This window comes from Myxine glutinosa, chromosome 13 (assembly GCF_964187855.1).
Source record: "Myxine glutinosa chromosome 13, kmMyxGlut1.1, whole genome shotgun sequence".
NCBI classification, from domain to species: domain Eukaryota; kingdom Metazoa; phylum Chordata; class Myxini; order Myxiniformes; family Myxinidae; genus Myxine; species Myxine glutinosa.
In genome coordinates, this window is record NC_136273.1 from 49,805,952 (window position 1) to 49,817,645 (window position 11,694).

The following is an 11,694-nucleotide window of genomic DNA, read 5'->3' on the forward strand; positions in this document are numbered from 1 at the left end:
TGGTGAAAGAAGGCCGCATTCCAGTGGATTGGGAATTGAGTACCTTCGTCCCTCTATACAAGGGGAAAGGTGACCCTCTGGACTGTGGCTCGTATCGAGCGATAAAGTTATTGGAGCATGGAATGAAGGTATTGGAAAGGGTGTTGGAGAGGAGGATAAGGAAGAAAGTGGAGATTGACGAAATGCAGTTTGGATTTATGCCAGGAAGAGGAACGACAGATGCGCTTTTTATTGTGAGGCAGTTGCAGGAGAAGTACATGGAGAAGAGGAGGAAGTTATTTCTTGGGTTTGTTGATCTGGAGAAAGCATTCGATAGGGTTCCACGTGAAGTCGTGACATGGGCATTGAGGAAGTTATGAATGGAGGAATGGTTGATCAGAGTGGTGATCGCAATGTACAAAAGAGCACGCACAGCTGTAAGGACGAAGGACGGGAACAGTGGTGAGTTTGAGATGAAGGTGGGAGTGCATCAGGGGTCGGTACTAAGTCCACTACTATTTGTAGCTGTGATGGAGGTACTGGCTCGGAACGTAAAGGAGGGTTTACCGTGGGAGTTGTTGTATGCAGATGATCTGGTGTTGATTGCAGAAAGTATGGATGGACTGAAGGAGAAGATGAACAAGTGGAAGGAATGTATGGAGACAAAAGGTCTGAAGGTGAATATCGGAAAAACGAAGGTGATGGCAAGTGGAAAAGCATGTGGTGAGGTGGAAAGAACTGGGAAGTGGCCGTGTGCTGTGTGCAGGAAGGGTGTCGGAGTGAATTCCATTCAATGTACAATGTGCTCTGAGTGGGTTCATCAAAAATGTTGTGGTCTGAGAGGGTCATTAACCAGTGTGGCCGCTACATTCAAGTGTAAGGTGTGCACAGAGGGAGCTGCAGATGGAGGAAATGTTGAGTTGGATCTTGGAGACGGCGTGAAGCTGGAAGGTGTGAAAACATTTTGTTACCTAGGAGACATGCTGAATGGAGAAGGTGGATCAGACTCAGCAGCGGTTGCTCGAGTGAGATGTGCATGGAAGAAGTTTCGGGAACTGAGTGGCGTGCTGACGAAGAGGGGAGTGTCGTTGAAGCTGAAGGGAAAGGTGTATGCTGCATGTGTGAGAAGTGTTATGATTTATGGGAGCGAGACATGGGTAATGAACGTAGAGCAGCAACGAAGGCTGGAAAGGGTGGAAATGCGAATGGTTCGGTGGAAGTGCAGAGTATCGTTGAGAGAGAGGAAGACAAATTATGAATTGCGAAAGATGATGGGAATAGAGCCTGTGATGGATGCTGTGAAGAGAAACAGGTTGAGATGGTTTGGTCATGTGTTGAGGAAGGATGAAAGTGACTGGTTGAGAAGAGTGATGGAAATGAATGTAGAAGGAAGTAGAGGATGGGGAAGACCGAGAAAGACTTGGCTGAAGATGGTCGAAGAAGAAATGCAGGCAAGGGGGTTAACAAGGGGAGATGCAGAAAATAGGGCAATATGGAGAAGATTGTCATGGGGACCGCAAGGCTAACCCCCGCTCTAGCAGGGAAAATGGCCTTTAAATGCCTGTTGTTGTTTTGTTGTATCTCATGTAATACCTTTTGGGCCACTCTGTATTTCAATGCATCAACGGTCCATTTTATGGTCTGGCATCCATTTACTATACCCCCTTGATAACACTCTTTATTGTCGTCTTCCCTGATGTAGCTCTTCACAGTGCAGCTGGTGCTAGGTGAGCAATGCTGCGAGAAAACAACAAACACCGTTAAGAAAGCCAAGCACATGGCAGCTCAAGAAATCCTTAACAAGACGACGCTCAGCAAGCCTGTCCCCCGCCATCTGAAGCACACCACAAGCAGCCACTTGACCACGTCGACGAGCACAGGTATTTAGATTTCCTGTTATTATCGAAGGTGGCCAGAGGTTATGTTTTCATCCCAGTCTGTTTGTCTGTGAGCAGGATATCTCAAAAAGTTATGGACGGATTGGGATGAAATTTGGTGGACAATTGGGTGGGTATGTGACAAAGACGAATTGATCAGATTTTTGGGAAGATCTGGATCCAGATACGATAATATTTGAAGTGATCCTTCACTCTTAGAGATGGGTACAAAAACAATACATAGCATGATATCTCAATAAGTTGTGGATAGGTTTTGACAAAACTTGGTGGATGACCATGGTAGGTGACAAGCCGATTAGAGTTTGGTTCAGTTCCGGTTCCAAATCTGGCCTATCAGTGGCATACAAAACATAAACTGTTCAGTCTGGCAGAGGTATGCGCTATACCGAGTGCCGTTCAAGTTTATATTGTGATGGATGTCATCACAGATAACTCTAAAAGGCCACCGCATCTATAAAAAGATCACAGCCGCCATCTACAACACTCACCTCTAACCGGATGCTCATGCCCTGTGTCAGCTTACCGTACCTGTGAGATCACTGAAGCAGATGGGGAACCATGCCGGCAGCCACGCAACAGATGTGAATTAGCCCACAAACCAACATTACGTGCTGCACCATGTCTTATATCAGAGAGGAATAAACCGCTTCGGCTAATTACCCCCAGGATAAGTTACCCAAACCCAAACAGGACATGTCAAGATGGCGTTCTTTATACCACACAGGTTTAATTGCAGCTAGCAAGTCAAGAAGTTGTGAGAAAACAAGCAATTATAACCAAACAATAAATTGAGGGTCTTTCTCTCTCATAGAGCAGGCAGGTTGGTGGTCTTTCTGTCTTCCACCGACTCCTCTCCGGCCTAGCTCCCCCAGCTCTGTCTGTGATCTGTCCCTCAAATATTCCTGCAGGACGCACAAGATCTGCCAGTAACCCTCTTCTGGTGAAATTACCAAAAAGAGGACTTTCTGCTCACCTTCACTCTCTCATTCCTCTTTTTTCCATACGCGGTTTGACTTTTTTATTTGTGTGGGGGTGGGGGTGGGGGGAGGTGGGAGGGGGGCAAGGGCTTTATATTAATAATGGGTAGCAAGGTCTGACTTCCAAAATTAATGTGTTCTTACATTACATTACTTCGTTAGTGTACTTACAGTGTACGTAAAATCCCAAATACAGTTACGTTCATTATTGTTACTCGCGTTTAAATACGGGATGTTTTTTTCTTAATTATAAACTACTGAAAAAAACGAAGGTGGGGGCACTGCCCCTCTTCCCAATTTTCGCTGGTGCTTTTTTCGTTCCTCTGGAACAAACTCCCGCACTCTCTTCAATCCCACACCTACCTCCAGGTCTTTAAAACAGCTATTCATCACCATCTCTTATCTTCCCCCATTCAAAACCATGAGTGTTTCTACCCCCGTTAATATACCCCAAATCCACCTCCTTCAAATTCCGTTTTCTTTCCTGAAAGTCCTTGTGGTGTCCATCTTGTTTATCCCATGTACCCCACCCCAAGCCCACTCCCTTCCACAGATCTTCCGATGTCCCTGTTCTCCACTGTTGTTGTGCTTCCCTCTCTCTCCCCCTCTTGTCTCCCGCCACTTTTATTGTCCGTTCTATGTGTTAGCTCTTACACGAGCCTCGACTTGGTGTACCAAAACCAAAAAAAACCCATCGTGCTTTCATGGTTCAGCTGGTACAGTCGTGGCCAAAAATATTGGCACCCGTGCACTTTTTTCAAATCCCTCACAATTTTTATGAAAAATAAGTTGAAAGTATTTGGTCTCCACAATTCCTTATTTCATTGTTAATATTACTGAACTTTTGTTTTGATTCAGAGCTTAATATATCCTTTTAAATCAGAAAATAAAAAGAAATGGCATTGACAAAATTATTGACACCCTCGACTTAATATTGGGCAGCACGCATGGCCTTTGGACAAAATAACTGCAGTCAAGGGCTTCCTCTAGCCATGATGAGCTTCCTACACGTCTCTACTGGCAGTTTGGCCCACTCTTCTTGTGCAAACTGCTCCAGTTCTCCCAGATTTTAGGGGTGCCTTCTCCCAACTGCTGTTTTCAGATCTCCCCACAGGTGTTCAATCCTCTTGATAAGTGTGACGTGACGCGCGCGTTTGGATCCGGAAACAGAACTAAGACGCGGCGCGTTACATCATGGCTTACCAAGAGGATAGCACAATCGATATGCTCTACCTTTAAGTTTTTCATTCAGTGTGAAAAACAAACAAACCAATTGTTAAAATGATTATCAAATATCGAACACATCGGCGTTACTGGTCTTCCAATGACACAGTACTTATAGGCCCGGCAGAAGGATCATGTTATTACCCAACCCTTGTGGGGTATATTCATCACAGTAGATCTTCGCTCAGTTCTGCAAGTAAAACTTACCTCACAGATTTCGGGATTCCTCCAAATTTCTTTGTTTAATGTTATAAACGGCATTAGCGACTATTTAAAAAGCTAATAATATGTTTATGGTTTATAATATTTTACAAGCCCGGCTTCGCCGCTGTTAGACTTCCTGTCTTGTTGTTATCCTCTTGGTAAGCCATGACGTAACGTGCCGCGTCATAATTCTGTTTCCGGGTCCAAACGCGCGCGTTACGTCACGGCTTACCAAGAGGATGGGATTCAGATCTGGACTTATTGCTGGCCACTTCAGAACAGTCCAGCGTTTTGTCTTGAACCATTCCTGGATGGTTTTTGAGGTATGTTTGGAGTCATCGTCCCACTGCAAGACCCATGACCTTGGATGGAGACTCAGCTTTCTGACACTGGGTTGAACATTGCGCAATAAAATGCCTTGGTTATCTCCTGATTTAATGATGCCATGCACACATTCAAGGCACCCAGTGCCAGAGGCAGCACAGCAGCCCCAAAACATCACTGAACCTCCTCCATGTTTGACTGTAGGGAAAGTGTTCTTCTCTTTGAAGGTTTCATTTTGTTTTCTGTAAACATAGAGATGATGTGCTTCACCAAAAAGCTCTAATTTGGTCTCAACTAAACTTGTGAACAGCTGGAAGGATTCAAATTAAAACTTGGTGCAGGTGTGTTTAATGATGTAAACATGAACTGATTCAATTTTGGGGTCAGGAGGTCATGTCAGGTAAAAATGTGATAACTTGAGAACAACTGAATGGATTTAAAGCAAACGTCGTGCAAGTATTATAATGACGTAATAATGTGGGCAGAGGCATATCAGTCGACATCGTGACGTCAAAGAGTGTCGTTCTAGTTTACGATATTATCTCGTTTGATTTTATTGTATGATTATTATTTGCAGTGGTCTTGTATATGCATAATATATTTTTTTGTACAATTTTATTGTATTTCACTTTGATGGAACTGAATTCTTTTCGTCCTTTAACTCTAGATCTTTTCAATTCAACTGAAATTTGATTTGATTGAGACTGAAGTCAGAAAACCACCAAAACAAACAACAACTGAAAATGAGACTGCAGTAAACGCTTGGCAAAACATCTTAAAGGAAGATACCAATAGTTTGGTGATGATATTGGGTCACAGGCTCGATGCAGTTATTGCATGCAAGCGATATGCAACCAAATACTAACTATTATACTACTTTATTTTACTTTAAGTTAATCTGTTCTAATACTTATGCCTGCCTAAAATGAGGGGACTGATCATAAAAAATGCTATTGTTCTACAATGGTAAACATGTAGGCATGAAAATACCGAGATAAATAAGCTGATCTTCTGTGCTATTGCCTCGTATTCATCTTTTGATCTCAAATCGAAATTTATTGAGTGCATAGCAATAACAAATTAGACTTCATTGTTCGAATACTTATGGAAGGCACTGTATTTAAAAATTAGGCTACTCACATTTAATTGAGAATGGAAATTACATGAATTTTCCGTGGGATATATCTCGCGAGGTTGTGAATGGGACTGAAGGAAGTTTGGATAATTGTTCTCGCGAGAGATTCTCGTTGCTACCTATATTGTGAATGGGGTGAAAGGAGATGTTGGGAATGTTGAAAAGCAGGTTATGAAGAGGTAGGAGTAGGTGAAATTGGTAATTCTAAAAAGATGTCGTACATTACAGTTTGGGAGATAGTTTGTTGTTCACCATAGGAGATGGCATCAAACGGCATGTGTAGCCATGGAGGCAGCCATTCCCTGACTCCCGACGATCACTGCAACCCATTTCTCCGCCCTTATAGCTATCCCTTTCGGAGAGATCTTGCTACAGAGCATGCGTTGCCTGCACAATCCCAGAAAACACCACTTAGTGTTTATAACATTAGATCTGAGCCTTGTCTGTTGGGTAGCTAATCTATACGAGTTGGTGGTTAATTTTGTTTTGAAAATGTTATGTGCCTCTGGTACTGGCATGATCAACCAAGCGTCTTTTTCTACATCTCAGCCTGTTTTCTTTGGCAGGGCAGAAAACAGGATCTGGAGCAGTAGGGGAATCATCAGCTGTTGCTGACCAATGGTTCCTGCCTGCAAACATGGAGAACTGGGACAAGAATGATGTGCAACATTGGCTGATGACTGAGGTGCCAATTGCCCAAGAGCACATCAATAAGTTATACAATGAAGAATGCCAAGGTTTATTACTAGAGGTTATGGACAAAGATGATCTGAAAGCGTTTGGACTTCCTCTTGGTCCAAGCTTGATTTTGATAAAAAAACGGGACATATTCCTGAAACAAATGGGAGCTAAAGAGAGAGAAAAAGCAAAAAAGAGTGGAAACAGTCACAAGATTAACAAGCCAGAGAAGTCAAAAACAAGGAAGTGTTATTCACGATTGAATGAGAGCGACAATGAACAAGAAGGATTGAATGAGAGCACAGATGACAAAAATGGAAGTGGTACCTCTTTAGTGGATTCTGAGATTCCAAGCTCTCATCATTTCTATTGTTCTCCTCACCCATTTGATAAAATGTATTCTCGACAAAGCTACATTCAGGGTGGTGTCCTGCCCCCAGAGTCTGGCAAATTTAATTACTTGGAGCCAGCACACGAATACAAGCTGTTTGAATGTCTTGATGCAGATGAAGAATCAGAAATGAAGAAATTTTGCAATGAGGTGTTCAGGTTTGCAGGAGGATGCATGAACAGACGCACAAATGGTACAATTCATTTTGGGGTGGGAGATAAGGTGCCTGGAAAGCAAACGTCACTATATGTACATGGGGAAGTGGTTGGTGTTCAGGATGATGGAAGCAGAGACAAGTTTGGAGACTGTTTGAAAAAGAACTTCACCAAATATTTTGATAAAAATGACATAGATGATGCCAAAGATTGTGTGAGGCCCCCAAGATTTGTTGAAGTGAACTCGCAAGCTTATGTGACCCTCAATAAACAAGTAATTGAGGTTGATATTGTCCCAAAAGGTACAACATGTGGAGATAAAGTATACAACACAAAGCAAATGGTCTTTGCAGGAGGAAAATGGGAAGCTGATAATGGTCATATCTATCTCAGAGATGGGGCTTCCACCACAGACATAAAGGCAAATCAGAATGAAAGAATTCGCATTGATAGCGTTATAAAGCTCAACAATGATGTTCAGAAATGGACAAAAGAAAGGCAAAGCAAGGAAGATATGCCAAAGGTTTCAGTAAAGGGGGAAGATGAAGGCAAAAAGTTGGAATTCCTGTTAACAGGAGGAAAAGGCACTTTGGACAATTCACCGTACAAAACACACATTTTGGTTGTAAATAAAGCAACCAAAGATCAGCTGAAAGATCTTGAATTTGTTCAGGATATTAATTGGCTCGCTGTGTTGGACTTTGATCCAGAATCAAATGCATCAGGTCTTTGCAGCATTGTTCGACCTGAGAAAGCTGTCAACCTTCACTTCCCTCGTCAATATGTCGAAAATAACAACAAAGACAAAGAAACTATGGTTACAGACTTGCATCTGTACAAGCAAACAAGTTGGATCTTTTGCAATGGACGGGCAGGCATGACTGACAAAAGAGACATGCCAATGGATCCAAGGGAGTTCTGGAAGAAACGCAGCATGGAGATCCGGAACCTCGTGCAGTTTCTTTGCCATGAAGATATTACACCACGTCGAAGAGTTATTGTGGTGTTTCTTGTCTTGCTTGAAATCCAGGACCCAATTAATCCTTTTATGGAAATATTTTTCAATTTCTACCAGGAATTGGGTGGCCTGGAAGATGTGCTGGTCATAACGGGGAGTGCTGAGACTTTTCAAAGTTGGACAAACATTGCAAAGCCTAGGTTGACCGAAGAAGAGTTACAAAGTAGGTCAATAAGCAGGTCAAGCTTGCAGCATGTGAACTGTACAATTCAGAAAATAAAGTCAGCCACAAGAAGTGACAAGCGTTACTTGCGCACATCTTCTGGAACCGATTGCACATTGAAAGCTGCAGATGAAGAGTTTTTATCAAGTATAAAAATCTTGTGTTCAAATGAGTGTGAAGGCACACCAGTAGAATTGCAGAAAGAACAATTTGATGAATCCAGAAAGATACGTGAAGAGGCCTTTTATCGAGGTGATAAGGTCAGTCCTTGGAATTTTTACTTTGCAGAGAAAACTGGAAATGCGTTCATTAAAAGAGACCAGTTTGATTCATTGGTGGAGTGTATTGAATCAGCAAAGACAGGTGATGTTGCAGTGAAGACGGTAAATCTTTTCCATCACCCAGGATGTGGGGGAACAACGCTGGCATGGCATGTTCTTTGGCATCTGAAAAAGAAGTACAGGTGCGCTGCTGTGAAAGACAATGAACATGATTACCAAGAGATCAGTACGCATGTGGTCAAATTGCTTACATTTGGGGAATCTCATCCAGATGTTTACACTCCAGTTGTGCTGCTCATTGATGACTTGGAAGAGTTGGAGAATGTCAATAATTTGGCCTATCACATTCGATCATCCGTTTACGAGAGCAAAGTCCATTTTGAGACTCCTGTGGTGATCATACTGAACTGCATGCGCTCACAGGACCCAATTGAAAGCAAAAAGAAAAGCATTTTGGAGAGCGTGCATTTGGAGCAGCAGCTGTCAGCAAATGAGAAACACCTTTTTGAAGAAAAACTGAAAGAAATCAAGAAGGAGCATAAAGAAATCGAAACGTTTCTATCTTTCATGATTATGAAAGAAAGTTTCAGAGAAGAGTACATTCGGAAGGCTGTTGGCAACATGTTGAAGGGAATTGAAAGAGAGACCAAAGACACAAAACTGATCAGTTACCTGGCTCTGTTAAACCACTTTGTGAAAAATTCCTGCATTTCAGTGTCCAAGTGTGAAGCTCTCCTTGGTGTATCAACAGTGAAGCAATCATTTTGGGGACGAGAAACTCTGGAAGAGGCTCTCAGTTCCCAGGCTAGGTTGCTGCTCATAAGGTTTCGGATGGATGAAGTGAACGGAACGTACGAGTCGATGAAAATAAATCATCCTTTGGTTGCATTGCAAATCCTGAAGATCCTCGAAGAAGATTTTGCGATTTCGCAAGATGATATTGCGAAAGATCTCTTGGAGGAAGATTGCCTGTTTGAATTAGGAATGGGACGAAGCCTGATTGAGCGTGACGTGAGATGCATGATGATAACAAAACAGCTAGGAGATGACAGAAACACTTTGTTCTCACCATTGATTGAGGAGGTGAAGAGCTACCAAGGACCAATTCATGAAAACAGAAGCAAAATTCTGCTCATTGCCACTACACACAGGTTTCCAAAAGATGCATTTCTTGCCCAAGCTCTTGCAAGATACTGTGACATTGAAGAAAATGATTTTGAAGAAGCCAAGCTTTGGGGCAAAAAAGCAATGGAATTGAGTCCACAAAATTCATACATTACGGACACCAATGGACAAACCTTCAAGCATCAGCTTCAGAAAACCTGCAACCTCGAAGAAATTGAACGTGAAGGACTGTCAGCACAGCAACTTCAAAGAGCACTGGAGTTGGCAAAGAAAGCATCACATTTCTTCAAAAAAGCCCAAGAACTGGCAAAGAAAGAGGATGATGATTTGAACACTTCTGGATTTTACGGTGAAGTTCAGACATCTTTGCATTTCATCGAATTGCTGAGTTGCAATAAAGTGTTTGACAAAACCAATCCAATTAAGAAGATGACATTGGTGAAGTATCTCAAAGGGGAATGTGATCTCTCAAGAATCCCTATGGGTCCTGATGAGGAGGAAGCAACGAAAGAAACTGTGCAGGTTCTGAAAAGACATGAATCATATCTGCGGAGCTTGCAGATGGGCCTGAAGGAAAACCTGGAGTTGCTGGAAAGCATTCATACATTTTCTAAGGCAAGGGAAAGTGAAAATGAATTGGAAGAAAACAAGAACTATCACACAACAACAAAGTACTTTCGTCGGTACCTGGACATTTTCATCAGTGACATTGACCTGTCTGAGGGAAAAGGCATTGCTGCCAAATACTCTTCCCACAACAAAATTGAGAAAATGAGTGGTGACAGATTTTCTGGTCTTTACAAGCTCTTGCTTTATGTGGATGCAACAGGTGTGGAGGCCATTGTAAAAGAGTATGAAAATATAGGCATAACTACTGCTTCAGCGATCCGTGAAAAACAAAACTACGTTTTTGCTTGTGTCATTCTTCACTGCTTGAATAAAAAATCAAAACACCTGCCTCCTTATCAGCAACTTGTGCTATTGGTGAAAAGCGTGGCGAGGGATGCAAAACAGAAAGACTGGAGTTATCCCGATCCATTTTTCCTTGGTTCCATGTTCTTTTCACCAGACAAACATCATCCCATAAACAAGGATGACATCATTCTCCTCAAAGACTGCACCGAGATGATGCGCCGTCTTTATCGTCTCAGGTTTGGCTCCAGATTGCACACCAGACAACCACTGGTCATGTTTTTTCTTGGAAAAGGAGAGGGCTTGAACAGAATCTTACCGCGGAGCAAAATTGACGAAGTTTCAGAGCTGAAAAAGTCAGGAAAGTCGCTGAAACAGCTGTGGCAAAGTGGAGAAATCTTGAAGGATAGCAAGGTTCAGGATCTCCTCCTCCGAGTTAATGGCGTAACCAGTGAGGAAGGGCAGCACATCTGTGTGAATTTTGGATTCCCCGCAGGTGAAGACCATCGGCTACAGATCCTAATTCACCCTGTCAGCAAAGGGCAACTTCGCAGAGGCCGGAGCATCGAGAGTTTCCTTTTTCATGGGATTTTCTATGGATGGATTTCTTGCTTATGATGTGCAGCCAATTGGTTAATCTCTGCTGGCAATGGCAGCTAAAACCCATTTCTGTTTCATTATTTCTACTTCTGAATCATCTGAAATTTTTTGTTTTGCAAATTCCATACATAATTATTTTTGTTTGTGAGGGCAGAATCTTTCTGTCATCTTTTTTTTTCTTTATTGTTGAGGTAGTGTGTACTTTAATAATCATGACAGTATATCTTTTCCATTTTAATCTTTCAAAAAGAGGAATTTTTCTTTGATAATTTGATCTGGTCTTGATTGGGAATGTCATGTTATGACTGATGTAACTGATGATATATTGATGCTGTTTTTTATTGTAGCTTAAAAAACTTTTCTCCACTCACGGAAGATCGAAGCTCATGGAAGAGTTAGGTGACAGAGGGTATGAACACAAAGTATGGCAGTGAGGAAGCAGTTGAACACAGAAAGACCATCGACCAGAGCGAGAATGAAAGAGGTGGTAAAAAGAGAGGCCACGGAATGTGGTTAAGACTGCCACTACTGCTCTATATGCCAAGATAATTTTCGTGAACTGTTGTGTATGTATATATATATATATATATTGTTACATATTTATGTGAATGTATGTGAATTACCATTCAG

The 11,694-nt window shown here is 42.1% G+C and overlaps 1 pseudogene across 1 annotated transcript in view; it reads left to right on the plus strand.

Annotated features, from left to right (window-relative positions):
• The window catches only part of LOC144888674 (sterile alpha motif domain-containing protein 9-like), a 28,475-nt pseudogene extending 17,248 nt beyond the window's left edge, over positions 1-11,227 (plus strand). The window contains exons 4-5 of the transcript XR_013621208.1: positions 1,682-1,859; positions 6,308-11,227. The product of XR_013621208.1 is annotated as a sterile alpha motif domain-containing protein 9-like (transcript). The remainder of the gene's footprint in view (positions 1-1,681; positions 1,860-6,307) is intronic.
• The last annotated feature ends 467 nt before the right edge of the window (positions 11,228-11,694 follow it).